At 44.2% G+C, this 17,386-nt stretch overlaps 1 protein-coding gene across 9 annotated transcripts in view; it reads right to left on the bottom strand.

Moving 5' to 3' along the window:
- The window catches only part of PITPNM2 (phosphatidylinositol transfer protein membrane associated 2), a 138,257-nt gene that overhangs the window by 119,758 nt on the left and 1,113 nt on the right, over nt 1–17,386 (bottom strand). For 7 of the 9 annotated variants that reach the window (XM_068412830.1, XM_068412828.1, XM_068412837.1 and 4 more), the window contains exons 1-2: nt 13,022–13,355; nt 2,986–3,085 (exon numbers count right to left, since the gene is read on the bottom strand). The gene's annotated coding sequence lies outside the window, so the exon portion shown is untranslated. Of the gene's footprint in view, nt 1–2,985; nt 3,086–9,749; nt 10,365–13,021; nt 13,356–17,386 lie in introns of those variants that run through there. The other 2 variants (XM_068412832.1, XM_068412831.1) reach the window with 2 other exon arrangements.

Here is a 17,386-nt window from a genome sequence, read left to right as displayed (position 1 = left end):
GTCACATAGTAAGTTCCCTGGTAAGTGCAGGACACAGAAAAAGTGAGATTCAGCTCCAATTTCTGTCCATATAAAAGGGCATAGGGCTCTGAAAGGGGAAAAACTTGTCACATTACACACCCGTGGGTGGAAATGTACCTAAAAATCACAGCACAGCGTGGCACAGGCGCAAAGACAGGTGCTGCAGGCAAGGCAGGGACTGCTAGAAGGGCATCTGAAGGAATCATCTGCAAAGCAAACTTGTGCTTCCTTTTGACAGGACACCATACACTCCTTCAGTGATGTGCACGAATTGTTTAGAGGTAACACCACTTCCCCAGCGCACAAGACCTCTGTCCCCAGCCTGCCTCACATCTTCTCAGGCTAAGGCACCCTGTAATTCCACCTGCTTTTACCTCATCTACTTTCCCCTCTCCTATATATTAGCCTCTTGCCTGATGTCAGTCTCTGCCTCTTCTTACAGAGAGAAACACTCACTCCTTGTCCCATCCAGGCTTCTGCAGGTGCAGGATCGGTGGCAGCACAGAAAGGCAGTGCAGTGCCCCTGGACAGCTAGAAGCGAGGATGCTGAGGGACAGAACAGCAGGTACCTCCTCATTCTGCATCAGCATCCTCCATCATCTCCCCCACCACACCACTTCCCCCACACCCTCTTGCTGAGGTCCCACAGACATGCTTCCAACATCACCCGCACTTACAGCTTGCGATACGCACACATGCCCCTCAGATTCTGCTCTGCCTTCCTGCTTGCAACAGGGATTGCGGATGCTTTCCTAGATTTTGAAATAATTCTATGCAAAATACTCCCAGGTATGACTCGCAGAGGAACCTCCTCCCATCATTTTCACTCTGTCCAGCAGTTTGGATTGAAAGCCTCTGGGTTTGGAGAAACAAAGGGCTGCACAGGGACGCTGGCAGAACAGAGGGGAAAATTACCTGGTGCCTACAGCATTTTCCTGGACATTGCTATTCAGCTCTTTGTTTTCACAAATGCTGCATTCCCCGACAAGGTTTAAAACCCATTTTTCTCCCTGCAATCCACGGACGTTACTTGCTCTCTAGTGACGCAAACCACATGGATTCATTTTGCTGTGAATACAATTCTGAAGGCAGTTTCCCCTCACCTGTCCAGGAAATTAATGACCACTCAGGCATCTCTCTTACCGAAGATCTCAGCCCTGTTAAGTCCTTCAGGCAAGTGAAATGAGTAGAGCCACAGCCTGAGGGCAAAGCAAACCCTAAACATCGCTAAAGATTGCATTTCTTCTTTGCTGTTGCCACTAATTCAGAGAAACACACTCTCCTCTACAACAGCCTACGGAGGAGTGTGTGACCTAAAGCAAGGGAGGCAAAGCTCTTGGGGCATAGATGTTCTCCCTCAGCACAGCAGCACAAATTCACCTGGCAATTAATGCCTCCACGAGCATAAACTCCTCTGTTAAAGCTGCTGACAGCAGTTTTTGTTCCCAAAGGGACCTATCTGCAGCTCCTTCAGAGAGCTGTGGTGGGCAGAAGAGAAGCTGCCAGCTCTCATGAGGAAACAGGGTATCCCACAGAGGGACAAGCCACAGCACTGGGAACAGCCAGAGCACTGGGAGAAGCCTACCTGGGCTGGCCCTCAGCTCTGCTCAACCTGAAGAGAGAGGCTTCAGGAAGGGAATCGACATGGGGAATGGTGACAAATTCATTGGGAGCCAGTTTCCCCCACAGGAGATAATTAAGGTATACAAATCATCCTTAGTTTTCAAGGATTTCTGGTAAAGATATTGCACGTCAATACAGAGCTGGTGTCACTGTGGTTTCAGTGTAACTGCTGCAACCCTGAGGTATAAATCCAGAAAAAGTGAAAACTCATTTCAGTCTGATAAGTGAACAGTCTCAGATCCAAACTCACTTATCCTTTCTGTGTTCTTCCCAGCAGTTCATTGCTTTTAAAGCAAAAAAACAGCAATTTTTGAGTTTTAGCATTCAGCAGCAAAAATGCAAAGTTGCTATACCACAGCACCACTGCAAAGAGAAACTTTTGATGGAGTCAAGAGTTAAAAACACCCTTTCTGATAGTGGAAAAAAAAATAAGAGTGGTGAGGAAAATAAGAAGATGCAAAACTACACGGTCAGTCTAAAGGCTGACACCCCATCTATTGAAAAACTGTTCAGCCACTAATTTTGTAGGCAGATGTAACACTATGATACAAATTTCTAGAACTCACACAACAGAGGTTTGGTGAGAGCTGGGCACATACACAGTGAACCCACAAGCAACTCTCCATAGGTTACAGCATAGGGGAGTAGCAGGTACATACCTTCTAAGCATAAAATATATTAAAATTTACTTGTTAAAAACACTACAGGGTACTTGCTTCCCCATCTACACTCTTTACTGCACATCAATCCTCTTAGCAATGTAAAGCAAATTATAAGTTCAGAGGGCAAAAAAAGGTAGAAATTAACAACAATTTTATGGTGGTACCAGAGGCTGCACACAGTTTATTTCAAGATAAATAAAATGCAACAAGGTTAAGATTTTTTGGGGGGAAAAGAACCACACAAGATTTAAATATACACACAAAAAATTATGTCAACTGCACATCCTGTGCAGCCACTCTCCCTTTTAATTTATTTATTTTAAAGATCTCAAATAAACAATGATGCCGACCAGGCAGAAAAAGGTGGAGAGTATGAGTTTTCCTTAAAAAGAGGTTTATTACTGAAACACATCTATGCCATTTACGTCAACCATGTCCTATGACTGCCAAGCCCTTCTCAAAGGCAACTCAAACAGCCGTTCTTCCAGACTCCATTTTATCGCGTTTCCCCCGAGCATCTATTCAAGTGGAACCCAAGCTAAGGTTAATCCCCTCTCTCACCAGCAGTGAGCTAGTATCCGTCACACTCATTACTATTCTCCCTAGTAACATCCAAATGTTTTTTTTTTCTCATACAGAAGAAAAAGAACAGCCGTCCAGCTGAAATGCCAGAACCTACCTTCTGCAAAAAACCTCTCTAGACGCTTCTGAATGCAGGAGGGAGTAAAGACAGCATTGCTGAAAAAGGATGTCACTGTTGGTCCACATGTGTCAACATCCTAGAGAAAGATAAAACACAGTTGCTTAACTGCCATGCCCATGGGAAATCAACAGCAAGAATAAAGCTGCGTTATTTTCACAGTTACACCATGCTAATGGCTTCCATGCAAACAACACAAAGCTACAACATTTTATAATTGCACATCAGAGTTTCTCTGCAGACATCCCTCCGGTATGTCAGAAATTCAATACGTGATAGTAGGCGGCAACGAGCACCTCAGGGATTTAAAGTGCGTTCCAAGCCATGAGTCATCGTCATCTCCAACTCATGGAAATTTTAAAAAAAAAAATAGAAAAGAAAAACACAGACACACGCACGTTGCACTGACCACTCTCATGTGCTCTCTCTGTACAATACCGTAACTTCCCCTTAAAGCATTTCCCTTTTAAACAGGGTGTTGAACGATTTCCACGAAGGGGACACCATCACAGACAAAACAACATCACATCGCAGCGTTCTTCCAGATAGCTCCCCGGAGGCCGGGCACCATCCCACACTCAAGGGTGGAAACAGAGCTGGAGCTGCCTTTATAACCCCCACAAGTCCTTCCACACCTGGAGGAGGAATCCAGCTCCCTTCCCACACAGCTGGGGAAACGTCAACCCCGGGCAGCCCATTTCCACCTCATTTTCCAGACATCAGCTGCCTGCTTTCCCCCAAGGCTGATTTTTGTCAGGAGAGCTGAGGGCCAGAAGGAACTTGTAACCATTACCTGCCGAGCAGCTCCTGTGGTTTGCTTCATTACGCCAAGCAGCCCATTGCCCTTCTAAGAGATTCCTTCAGGCAGAGTCTCATCATTACCTCCAACCACTGGAAACTGTTTTTAATGCTGCTTTTAATGCATCTGGTTCACACTTTAGGGCACACACAGGTGCCTCCCCCTCCCAGCCATCACTCCCCTCTTCTTACGTCTCCCCAAGTATATTCAAGTTCCTTTAGGTCATCTTTAATTTCTTGGCTTATCCTTGGTTGTCTGCCCCCGCTGTGCTCCAAGCGACAGCCAGAACAGAGCAACGGCTCTCGGCAGCGCGAGGTCTCACAGGGCGGATGGAGAAGGGAAGGCTGGAGGATCTGCAGCGGTTCCCCTGACAAGTGACCCGCGGGCAGCCACCACGGCTTCAGGAAGTCGACAGAGATCAGAAGATAGCTTGGCTCTGCGCGCACGGAGGACGGGGCCTCAGCGGCTCCCACACACTCCTGAAAACCACCCGCTCACATTAAAGCTGCCTTTAACTCGCTGAACTCTCTGGCAGCAGAAATACTCCTTTCCCCTTCGGGTCAGGAAGGGCACAGTTGTCCTTCCCTGCAGCAGGAGCTGTGTTTTGCATAAGAACATGCAAATCTGGGTCCACATCCACACAAAAAAATAGTCTCCTCGATTGGGACCCGGATGCAAGCCTTAAGACCAGCAGCCACAACCAAAGGGTTATACAAAAAAATAAATAAACCACCAATATATTCTGCTCCCTGCACCAAAGAACCTGAAATGCTTCAAAAAAACATTGACACCTTTAGCTGCGATGCCCTGCTTCAGTTAGCAGACAGATTTATGTCTTACCAACAATTTAGAAAAAAGTAACCGTTCCTTACTTTTGTACCTTCTTGCACAGCAGTTTAAAAAAATAAGTGCTTGCACAGGCCAGATTCATCCCGGAGGAAGAGCAAACGTGAGTAACATTTCAGGACCATTAATCTCGGAGATCTCACCAAGAGCAAGCAGCCAGACAGCTTAAAAATATATTTAGTCCACAAATGCTTATTAACGTCATTTGCTGATTCACGGCTGAGCCAGTCGCACAGAGCCCAAATGCCAGTTCTGCTTCCCCAGGCTGGGTTTAAAAAAAAATAGAAGTTGAAAGTGTTGGGCATCAGGCTGCTTACCCTATCTCAAAACTTGTGATGCAACTATTAGACGTGGATCTATCTGAGATGGAAACTACAGGTCCAGTCTGTAGTCCTGTGGTTTAGGAGCCTGATCTGAGCGTTAAAGGCGAGGGATTCCCACGTGCCAGGTCTGGCTCACGCACAGCTTTGCCCTGGGATCTCAAAGCAGCCACCGCACACAGCACAGAGGGAACGCTCCTGCCACACAATGGTCTTACAGCACTTGCTGAGCTTTGCCAGGTGCCTTGAGAGCTGAAAGCACCAAGAGCCAACAGCCAAACCGATCCAACTATCCAGGATGAGCTACGACTCGGGTAACACACGTACACAGACGCAGTTGTCTTACGTACTCACTGGATGCCATTCCTTGGTGTCACCCAAATACGAGTGCAATGTGCTACAAAGCTGAATCTTAGTTTTCTTTTACTGACTATTGCTCATTTCCAATATTAATACAGTCAAGACCAGATCATAAATAAAATGGACTCTGCAGGCTTACAACAAAATTAAGAATGAAAATCATTAGTACTTTTAAAATTACATTTTGAAATCAACTGAAAAAAAAATTTGATTATTTGATAGATATAAACCTGTGTCAAGAATTTGTGTGTGTGCTTTCAGGCAGAATTAACCCACTAAATCCTTAAGGAATCCTTCAAGTAATTTTTTTTTTCATAAAGGGAGATTTAAAGTGTTTCTTCCCCTACTCTTATACACAATGCGATGATTTAAAGCCCAAAGGATTTTCTCTAAATCACCTATTCAAATCTGTATGATGGAAATATATTTAAATATAACATTTTAATCATACTTTGCATTTGAACTTTTAAATACTTTTCCAGGAAAGCAAGTCTCTCATTAGTCCTTTTAGCCATTCTACCATACTGATCTGCAAGTAAACAAGAATCCTCACACTACCTTTCTTTTTTAACAGGATTAATTATATTCACATAGTTTCTTTAACCCAATATACATCTAGCCTGGACCCACAGCTTCAGAAAGAGTTTCAGTGTTCAGGAGACCCACTGCAGGGACAATCCTGAAAGCCTCACTGGGTAGCTATGCAAACCTGGAAGAGCAGACAAAACCTCCCTAATTTAAGAAAATCAATCTTCCTACCTGCTTTATTCTTTTTTGTTTCAGGGTTGGGTTTTTTTTTTCCTTTTTTGTAGATTGGGGAAGGATGAAAAAACTTCTTATTCAGTGACAGCAAGTCTGAAACAATTATTCCAAACAGAAAGACAGAGTTCTCTACACATGTGCTAACAGTACTGAAATAAAAAGTGATTAAAAGCAAAAACATTTCTGAACAACAGAAACTGAAACTATTGCCTTTGGAAAAATGTAAACACCAGCATTTTCTCTACCATAAACACTGAAAGTAACAGATAATTAATGTACTCTAGGACATTATGATGGATTCATAAAACTTGCTTTCTGGAATAATCACACACAATTCACCTTGACTGTATTCCCTAGTCATCACTTTTTAAAGTCACTGCAGTTTGCAGAGGCCTCATCGATGCTATTCTTAATTTACTTATTTTCAGGTGTGAGAACAGACTACCAATGCCAAATTTAAACTTAAAAATTGTCAGTTTTAAGCCTCTTGTAGATTGATAATAATTAACCCTGTCTGCATTTCAGAAATATTTTGTGATAAGTGGTAATCAAATACACAGTTCAAACTGCTTCTGTTTTAAAATTATAGCTCTGAAGTGTGGAAGACTTCAGCATTATCAAACAAGGGACATATTTGTCCAAAGCAAACCACCAGGAAAAAAAAAAAAAACAAACACCACTCTGCTTAACTGATGTATTATGCTCCACTTTATCAGTCCTTTCTCCTAAGAGGTACCATCACCACCACCACTAAAACACTTTATACTGGTGAGATGGGCAGACCTCCCACCTCACCCTTACCTGAACAAACACTTGGTGATGACCACAGACCAGAACACACCAGCCTCATACCCCAGATCAGAGTCCTGTCGAGCAAAGGCAGCACAAAGCAAGATTCACGTGCTGTTTCTGCAAAGTCAGACACACTGACAACACAATCTCGCAGGGATAAATGAACTAACAAAACTGTTCCTAGCAAACACCACAGCTGTTCTAGCTCAGCCCACTGCTCTTCTACAATCTGCATTAATAAATACTAAGCCCTGACAAGCATCAGCTGTGGTCAAACGCTGCATGCCCGTGGTTTGGAAGCATCAGTTTCAGACCACAGATAGTCACAAGAGTCCTTTATCCTCAGAGAAGGTGTTTTCTGTTCTCATGCCAGTCACCCACCCTAAAACAATAAGGGGATATAAATGAGCAACTAAAAAGCAGCAAACCAGAGAGAAATAAATTCAAAATCCTGAAGAGCTCTGTAATTAGAGGAACAGGCTCCAGGATGCACCAGGAAATTAATCAACATGCAAGATAAATGCAGCAGTTAACTAGAAAACAGGAGCAGGAAAGGCACCTAGACCATCTTCCCCTCTCTGATGCTTGTAGCATCTGGACCCTCCGAAGTGCCTCTGGGGTCACATTCCCTAAGGAGCACGGGGTCCTGGCCTCGCTGTAAGCAGCCAGACCCAAGGGGAAGGGAGAGAAAGCAAACACTAAAACGCTTCCAGAAAAGCTGCCTGGGCTCTGGACCATGCTGTAGCTATAATGAGCTTTTCATTTGCAAAGCCTTCTCCCTCCTTTCTTAAAAGTCATTATTGCCTTGCATAAAAGGGGACACTGGGATGTGAACTGTTACACCCCATTGCTCTGATTAGGCTGCAAGGAAAATACATTAAAAAAAGGCAACCAAACCCTCCACTCTATATGCACTCTTACAAGATTTTCATGAACCTCGTATCAGTCTCTAAGGTGGGAAGAGTTCACATTCCACACCACACATCCACAGTGGCAACCTGTTCCCCACACCCTCCAGGACACCTCACCTTCCCGGCCAGAGGAGGATCCTCCTGCCTCCACGGTGGGATCCCAGGAGCTGCAAACAGCAGCACCAGCTCCACACTGGCATGATATTGTTTTGAGGTGGGCAGTTATGGATCCAGAGCTTAAAAAGCAGCTTTTATAAGCATCTATTCAGAGTCAAATTTCAAACTCCCCTCTGAGAGAAGTATAACCGATGAGATTTTTTTTTCCAGGAGCACAAAAGTGGAGGTAGGAGGAGGAAAAACAAGAAAAAGCCTCTTGGTGGGTTCAGCACCTGTGTATGCTAAAGGCACTTCATGTTTTATGCATGAGAATGCTGTCACCCCTGTGAAGATTTCTAGTGAATCAGCCAGACAGGGTCTCTACAGTCTGCTTTTAGCAGGACCTTTTTTTTTCCAAAAACTTATTTTAATTCAACCATTTGATTTATATTACTTTCCAGTCATTTCTAGCTAGGTACATTTCAAGCAGAGCACTCTACATCAGCTTCCACCTTGCCCCTTCCCATATAAATGTGGCAATTAGCACAGAAAAATTAGTCAACTATTCAGTATTTCATCTTAAATAAAGCAGCTCGAGAAATAATACATCATTTAATCTGTACTTGACAGCCAGGGAAGAAACAGTGTCTCAGTAACATGCTTAAAGAGGGTTTGAAATCCATTCGTAGACCTTGATGGAAGCCTGTCCTTGTCAACAAACCCCACAATCCATAATAATGCTCAGCACCATGCTTTTCTCCTCGGTTTTATCAAAGCTCATCTGCTGATCAATGAGGAGTCCCATGGAATAGCACTTTGAATTTCAATGTCAACACAGCAGTACTGTGGTAATGATCGAAAATATTTACATATTGCCTCATTGATCATGGGGTGTTCTTTTCCAACCATCTGGCTACTGGGCACTAATTTTTTAAAAATTTTATTTCATTTTTAGGGCTTTATATGGTTGTAAAGCAGGTTATTTGAACATCTTTACAGCTAACATCCAGCATTCCATCTGAATCAGGTTCTCCTGTTATTTTTAACCCAGAACATTAGCAATAGCATTAATCAATTTCATCCCATCTCAGGGAGGGGGGAAAAAAATAATTTGCTTAACAAGGACAAAACCAAAAAAAACCCGACAAACACCTGCTCCATGCTTACCAGAATGATGTGCCAATTCAGCTACAAGGTCTCATTTTTAATGTGACTCAAGGGTGTCACCATTTTGACAACAGATGAGTCAAATGGAAATATGTCACTCACTCTGCACTCGTTGCCAGCCTCGAGATAAAGCAGCCCTGTAAGGGCTGTTTTTTTCACCCCCAGATGGAATACCTTATGATAACTGCAATGCTGAGCCCCTGGGCTCTGTAGTGTGCGCCTGTGTTTATGCTGCCTTTACTAACTGCTCAGGTTATGTGAGCCAGGCGGTTCAGGCCAGCTGCTGCCACACAGACTGCAAGGAGAAAGCTTAAACAAGCACCAATTAGTGTCCCTTGCCTTTCCCCGGCTGGGTCTGGGCACCCAGAGACTCACCCAGCTCATCCTGGCCATCACCTGCAGCCTTCACACCTGCGGCAGGCTGGGGATGCCTCACCCCGCTGCAACCTCTGGCACTCAGCAGGTCCAGAGATACCCACCTGGGCTACGTAAAGCATGAAACTGTGCTGAGAAACAAGGATTTAACCCCAAAAAAAGCCAGACAAAAGCAAAAAACACCTCTCTGCAAGGTGCTCTGAGCACCATGTTGCACTCCCCCAGCACAGCACAAGCAGTTTTAATTAACTCCTGCCCAGCTGATCCCAGGTTTCCACATAAAATCAAGTTTTTAAAAAGCTTTGAAAACCTTACCTGAATATATTCTTCTAGAAAGTTGAACAGCAAGTTAAATAAAATATGCAGGGAAGACTGACATCTACAAGACCTACAAGTTTGCTGCAAGAGACCTCTGCAGAATACTTGATAGGAACACTAAAAAAGTGGTTCTCAAACAGTTGTCAAACTGATTTCAAGGGGGGTTTTTTGGTGGCTCCAAACCTGTTTATAATCAGAAGCTGACTCTCCTAGCTACTGGTGCCATAAACTTGATTTAGGAAGAACGGGAGGTCTAAATGTCAAATGATACTCTGCCCTTCAGTCAGGAATAAAAATAGTCTCTCAACACAGTTTAGCGGAAGATTTTTGGTAATGATGTTTAAGATAAAAACATTCTTACTTTTTTTTCAGTTCTACTTTGATAACAAGGAATAAAACTCAAGTTCTATCAGCAAAATGACACATGGACAACATAAGGGACAGGGGGGGAAGTGCTCTAACGTATCTACTGTTGTTAATACAGATGCTCCATTAGACAATGAAATCTCTCCTCTAAGTCAAGCTCCCTTTTCTGCTGGGGCAATTGTATGAAGAAGGACAGAAGGTGACTCTTTCCCCTACATTCTCTCTGCTTCAACAGCCCAGATGTTTTTGCAGACGTGATGCAGCAGATCTGGCTCTTGACCTAATGAGGTTCACTGAAGGCCAGGCACAGAAGGAGAAGCACCTATGAAACGCAGGGAGTAGTTTTCTCTACAGCTTTGCACAAATACTTATTGCTGTTAGAAAACAGTTTATAAGACTGTATAACTCCAAAAAGTTTTACTATCCAGCATCTTCTTCCCCCCACCATGACAGAATGTTGCTGCATTTCCAATGCAACTATTTCTCTGAGCAGAGCATCAAGCAGAGATATCAACATGCACACCCTCAGCAAGGCAAGTCAAACCATCTCCTGCTCTTCTAAACAAAATGATAGATTAAAACTGGGAAGCCAGAGCAACACACAGAAGCTGTACTAAAAAAGGTTAATCCTTCAAGTAGGTTTGCCCAAATACGCTCTTCTCTCTCACAGAGGTAGCGTGTTAGATAAATGTGCCTTTTTGAAAAGCCTATTTATAGGCATTAAATGTAAGCAAAAGACAACATTAAAAATTATTCCATAGTCCCAAAACAGACCAAGGACACATGGTGCCCATGCTAAACACCTTTTTGGGGATATTCACTAGAACACATTTACCATCTGTTGAAGTTAAAACCTGGAATGGTATTTTACAATCCAGATACAGGTTAGACAAATAATGGGTCCCAAGAGTCTGGATAAACGATGCTTAAAAACAAGGGAGAGAGGGAAAACAGATAAGCTATCTGCTCTTCTCCTTCTCCATCAGCTGGCTTTGGTGGATCAGAGGCAGAAAAGCACCATGCTAGGCCTGCCCAAAAAAACAGCCCACCTGGAAACAAGGTTCCTCACAAGACGAGCCACCTCACTGGCACAGCCCAGGAAGATTGAGTGTTGGGCTGGGAGACAAAGCAAAACTGGAGACAGAAAACTCTGGTATTTTTACTGCCTCTTCTACCGAGTTGTGACCTGCAACACTGATGATCTTAGAAGTCCTTTCCGACCAAAACGATTCCGTTCTATGATTCTGTTCTATTTCAGACGTTGGCTACTGGTTTACCCTTGTTCAAAACAGAAGCAATCCTCCATGTTTGCTTGCAAAGAGCACCGAAAGTCAGCCACAGAGCGGGCTACCGAGGAGATGAGGAGAGCAGAGAAAAAGCACGCGAGAGGCCTTCCTCCCCCTTCTGTTCTGTCTCACAAAATATCTCCGAGTTATTTACATACTCGTACCCTGAACTCCCCCTCTGGTTTCACAGTTTGCCGTTAACTCCACATTCTGCCAGAGATAACATGTGTTTAGCTTTCAGCGTGTTTAGGCTGGAACACCCTCCGAACGTATCGCCAGGTCACCGAGCCCACAGAGGGAAGTATTTCCAGCTGCAGAGGCTGGCTAGAAGACAACAGACAGAAATACGAGGCTCCGTCTCTCCACCACCCTGAAGAAATCAACCTACTCAGTGAAGGAGACAACTAAACAGCTTGGCAACGCCTACAACTGGTGCTCAACCTCAGATCCAGCAAAAAAAGATGTAAATATTTAGATTTCAATTTCATCTGATATGATAAATATAAAACGTCTATTTCCTTTTTTAAAAGAAAAAAAAGTAGCACTAAAATAGGTGAGCCACCCACATACAGAACATGATTCTGCAGTGTTTCTACCTTTAGAAGGAGGTTATTTAAGTTATGGTATTGATCTTGAAACAAATTGCAATCACACGTGGAGTTATTCCCATGGAATTGTCCTTCAACATATATAAAACATAATTACACCGCATGTCTATGTATAAATAAAATCATTTTGCTCTTCATTCCAAACATCTAGTAGCTGATCGCAGCACGTTATTTTTTACCTCTTAAGAAATTCCCGTGGCCCTTCGGGGTTCGCTATGGAGTGATAACTCTGACTCCAACGCAAATCATCTGAAAAATACCCCAGAGCAATCCACCAAGCCCCGAACCAGGCTCCTTATGAGTAGCCCAGACAAGGCACAGCAGAAGCTGACCTGCAGTTTACCACGGCTGTACTATAAAGACCTGAAATCCACCCATAACCTTTTAAAGCACGTAATGGAATTAAGGCCCCACTACACATCCTGAGTTAACAGTCACGCAAACATCAAACTTCTTTGGAGCTGGAGATAACGCGGCCTCACCCCTAAAGCACCAAGATATTCCAAAGCACTCAACGTGCTGATGTGATTACACACTTCCAGCTCTCCTAATTAGTTATTGCGCCGTTAAAGAGAAACGCCTTCTCAGGTCATTGCTCTGTGGGTTAAGTCAGTCAGCTAATATGCTTGAATTAGTGTCCCGAAGCTCAGCAATCCTTATGTAAGTGCCAGCAATCCAAACAAACCAGAGCTGACTTCCCTGTTCACTGCTATGATGATGAATTACAGAACTTTCACCTCTTCATTCACTACCATCTTTCTCCTCGATATACTGCAATGATCAGACGTGCCTTCCCAGCTAGGAGCCGACTACCTCTTGTTTCATTACTGGAGTGGCCCGACCTCGGCTCCCCCCACCCATGACGAGGCTATAGAAACTGGTAGAAAAATCCCAAGTAGAAATTCCCATATCTGGTCTCCAAAAGGAGAGTGAGCTGTGTAAAGGAACAGAAAAGGATGAGAAGCAAATCACTTTTCCTTGCCACATCAAGGGAATCCCTCCAACCTACCTGAGCTCAACTGCTTTCCTGCAGAGGGGAATTTTAAGGTTCCTGTTTCAAGTATGAGTCACAGCACTCACCAACCTCAGCTGTCCAAACACAACAAAGTCAGGACTGTAAAAGCCGTGCAGAGTCCTCGCTATCCAAGACACTCAGTGCTCAGGGTTGGGTTTTTTGAGCAAAAACCTTGATGTCAAGGACACAGATTTCTCTATGTTGTAGATCTTCAGACCTGTCTGAGCAACATTTTCTGGAGGCTGCTTAAAGGCGAGAAGAAGAAAATTCTAATTTGGAGCCCTCAAGCACTAGCTCAGTGAGGAGAAGCTGAAGACCAGTCTTTGCTGCGAAGGGTCGTTGGCAGACCCAGCCGCTGCTCAGGGTGCCCACGCTCCTACCCAGACAGCTGCCTGCTGCCCAGCACACCGCGTACTCACCCGCGGTGTTTGCTTTCCGTCCCTGCCCTCCGCGGCATTGCGGCTGCAGAGTCAGGGCGCTGGTATGTGCCTTCCTGCCAGGCCAGGAGGACACCGGAGCAATGACCCCGACACCTTCACTCCTGAACTTGAGAGCACCCTGCCAGGGCTGGCAGCTTCGCTGTCGCTTTCCACACTGTTCACTGACCTGGGCTGCGTTCACCACCAAACCCAACATAATCACATCCCTGTCACCATCCCTTGCGCATGGAAGCCCACATGCGGAAGACATTGTTTTCCCTCTCAGTAAGAGGCACCAAATTTCTCCTCCTGGATGGTCTCTCGTTACAAAGCCAGCACCTCCTTGCTGGGATCTCCTCAGATGTGCCCAAGCTCTCCAGGGCAGGTTTCAGTCCTATGCTTATTAGATTTTTTCCTGCTTTTTCATGGCAAACCATGCAGCTCCCTGCACCCACATATGCTCAGTAACTATTTCTCTCCACTTGCCTAAGCAACCTCTTATTTCTTCTCCCTTCTGAAGCTTGACTCCATGTCAAACACAGTCGAGAAGTGTTGCAGGAAAATGGGAAGCAGCTCTGTCTCCAGACACTGCCCTCTCTCAGGAGGTCCCCTGAATCCCCACAGCCACCCTTCAAAAAGAAAGAAACCAGTACAGAAAAAGCTGCAATTTACTGAAGCATTTTGCTGTGAGCTTCTAGGGATATTTTTTTTTTTTTTTTTAAATTAAAAAACACCATCGAAACAGTCACACCTGTGAAACCCCTTACCTATGGAAAACGCACAAGTACAACTCCAGGAGCTCTTGCTTATTGACTTGGCACTGTGCTGACTAAAACTCCCTGAAGTGACAGGATCTGAGTTAGCCCAATGCTGAGTTGTTTTGTTCTTCTTACATTAAGAACATCTAAATATCATTTATTACTTTGTTCATGTAAAATTTCATAGGACTCTTGGCACGGACACCGTGATTAGAGAAGCCACATTCCATTTCAGTTCGTGGGTGAGTTCACACAGACTCCTCTGCCCCAGTACAATGTTGTGGCATTTGGATTTCCTCCAACACCCAGGAAAGAGAGTTAAAAATAAAGTGTTTTACTTATTCCCTTCCCCCACATTAATTACCCCATTTCCATTCACACTAGATACTACAGAACATTTTTGTTTATAAGATGCTTTCATGCTCAGAAGTACATTTAGACATATCTTATTAATTTGAGGAGATAAACAGAAATATTAATTGCATCATACCCTATGTCAGCCAGCTTTAAAATTAAATTAGAAGGCATCTTCACCATTTAGAGAAATTGGCTATTAAGAAAACCATGGGGTTTAGATGTTGCTTTTTCCTTCTAAGAAAATAAAAATAAAGAGAAGAAAGACATTGCTGTCTGTTCCTCCCCTCTCCTTGAAACGAAGCATGTCTCTCAAATAAGAAGCAGCCTAAAAGAAAAACATATTGTGGAAAAAATAGTTTCTGAATGGATCGTGCTGGTCCTAGCACAGGACATGACCGTGAACATGCATGAAAGGCATGAGTCAAACTGCACTCAGGAGAGAGCATCAGCTTTCACTTGCCATTTTCTGAAGCCTTCCAGTCAAGCTGCCAAGACACCAACTGAATGACGAGATTTTTATTTCAACATAAGGGGAAGATTAATGCTGGTTTAGACTAATTGGAGGAACCTTCTTTAAATTAGCTTGCTTGAAGGACGTGCTGCTTCTCTATTTGGCCAACTCACAGAAGCAATAACAAATCTTGAATAAGAAGAGATTATTTATTTAAATTCAAAACCCCTTAGCACCACCGTTAGTTGTAAGTTTTGAGAGTTTCTATTAAAAAAAAACAAAAAACAAAACCAGGACAAGGTCTTTCCAAACTGGTTGCTGTCAACTAAAATGAGAAGTTAGATAAAGCTCCCACATGCCAGATGGTGAATCACAATAAATGCTCGGGCTGTTAGATGCACAACAAGCGACAAATGCATTGAAATACACCATCAGAGGTGGGGATTTCTTCCCTCACCAGCTCACATAAGCATGAGGAACAACTAACGATTTTAGCAGAGTTACATTAGGCTAAAGGCTACTGACAGCAAGAGCCTTGGAGTTCACTATTTAGACATCACTTAGGACCCTTTCTGCCAAGTTACTTAAAAAAATACTGTTAAATGATACCAGGGAATTGTTTACTCAAACCATTACTGTTTCCTGAACACAGATGCAAGAAAAAGTTATATTAAGAAGATAAACAGCTGCTACTGTATGCTGTTTAAATGGTAACAAAAGCATCTAAGGGCCATAAAGGGAATAGTAAGGGAATTAAAAAGCATTTTTATGCATGAAGATGGCTAACATCCGTACATTCATTAAAGTGGTATCAACCATGCTTTTAATTAAAAGTTAGTGAGAGAAACTTAAACATGATTAATGAAACCTAGCAGGCTACCAGAAGTCTGCTCTATCAAAAGCAAGAAGCACAACAAGCTGCGTTTCCAGCCCTTGCTTGCTCGTTTCTCTTTCCCTCTCAGACACGCTGCCACAACCAGAACACATCGCAAGGACCACGAAGCAGCATTCCTGTGAAATACAGCGAGCCAGGACAAGTCTGCAACTGTGCTTTCATGCTTGGCCATTCTTTATTTTGTATATCCCAAGGAGGTGTTTCGATTACCGAGCAGCCCGGGGCCAAGACGACGAGCTGGTTACCTGTCAGAACACCCAGCTACACAGCGATCTATTGACCATCACAAGCATAAGGTCTGCCAAAGGCCAGGAAAAAGGCTGCCCTGCAAACAGCAGCCTCCTATTCAACAGCAGAAAAAAACCCCTCAGAAGCCAGAGCTGAACTCTGTAACGCAGTCGGTCTTCTTGTGTTACTCAGGAGCACAAGGCAGTCGTGACAAAAATAAACTACACAATAAAAATACAGCGCGAGCAAAAAGATGTGGGCACGGAGAGGGAATCAGTATGCAATAGGAGGATAAGGAGACCTACAGGCCTCAGATATTTCGACATGCAATCAAACCACCTCCTAGTTAAGTCCTGATGTCCACAAAGACTAATGTATTACCATTGTCCTGTTGAACTGCTGTCGTGTACAGAGCTGAGCACATGCAGATTACGTCTTCAAAGACTGAAGACATTTTTTGACATCATATTACCCACAGAAGCTGCTTCCAGACACACAGAAGATGGAAGCTCTCACTTTAGAGCAGGTACTAACACAGGAAGAAACTTTTTTTTTTTTGCTTAAATACATGATTTAAATAAGCTTTGCCTCAGTCATGGCATTTTAACATAAAATGTGACAGGACTGAACTGTGTGGCTGACTGAACAGAGCACTACTCTGAGAGGTTCCCCGTTCCTGGCTCTGCTAACGATGCTCCAGCCCCAGGCTGAGCACCTCAGTGCACTCCTCTGTCCTACTTCTTCAGTGGGTGAAAGGGGCTGGGGAGGAGGTAAAGAGTCATTTAACCCTCCCGCAGCTGGACAAAAAGCTAAAGTTGTTCATGCTGTAGCCTGCTGGCATGGAGCAGCAGCACGCTCCAGAACGGAGCGCAGGGCTGTGCAGGGGCACCAGGCGATGGAGAGGCCAGAAGAAACGACTGCCAGGCCCAGAAGAGAGGATCCCCTCTTGTAGCCCATCATCCAGCTAAGGAACGGGCATTCTGCTCTTTCTGAAGGGAAAAATCTCTTCCTCCTGCCCTCCCAAGGGCAGGCACCACCTCAGGAATACGGCTGATCTCATCAGCCACCCAGCAGTTGACTGACTGCAGGGGGTTCTCAAGCCCCAAGGTTCTTCCTCAGCTGTACCTAGTCAAAGACATTTCTTCTGGGAGGCTGCAGGTCTCACCCCTCTGCTCCTACCACAGGCAGGGAGGCCATCCCCGGGCAGCACTTTTGCCCCCTCCTCATGGCCAGGCCTCGTCCGAGGGGCTC

The sequence above is a fragment of the Nyctibius grandis genome, chromosome 14 (assembly GCF_013368605.1).
Source record: "Nyctibius grandis isolate bNycGra1 chromosome 14, bNycGra1.pri, whole genome shotgun sequence".
Classification (NCBI taxonomy): domain Eukaryota; kingdom Metazoa; phylum Chordata; class Aves; order Nyctibiiformes; family Nyctibiidae; genus Nyctibius; species Nyctibius grandis.
Note: the sequence above shows the minus strand (reverse complement) of the source record. Positions and strands in the feature narration are given on the sequence as shown.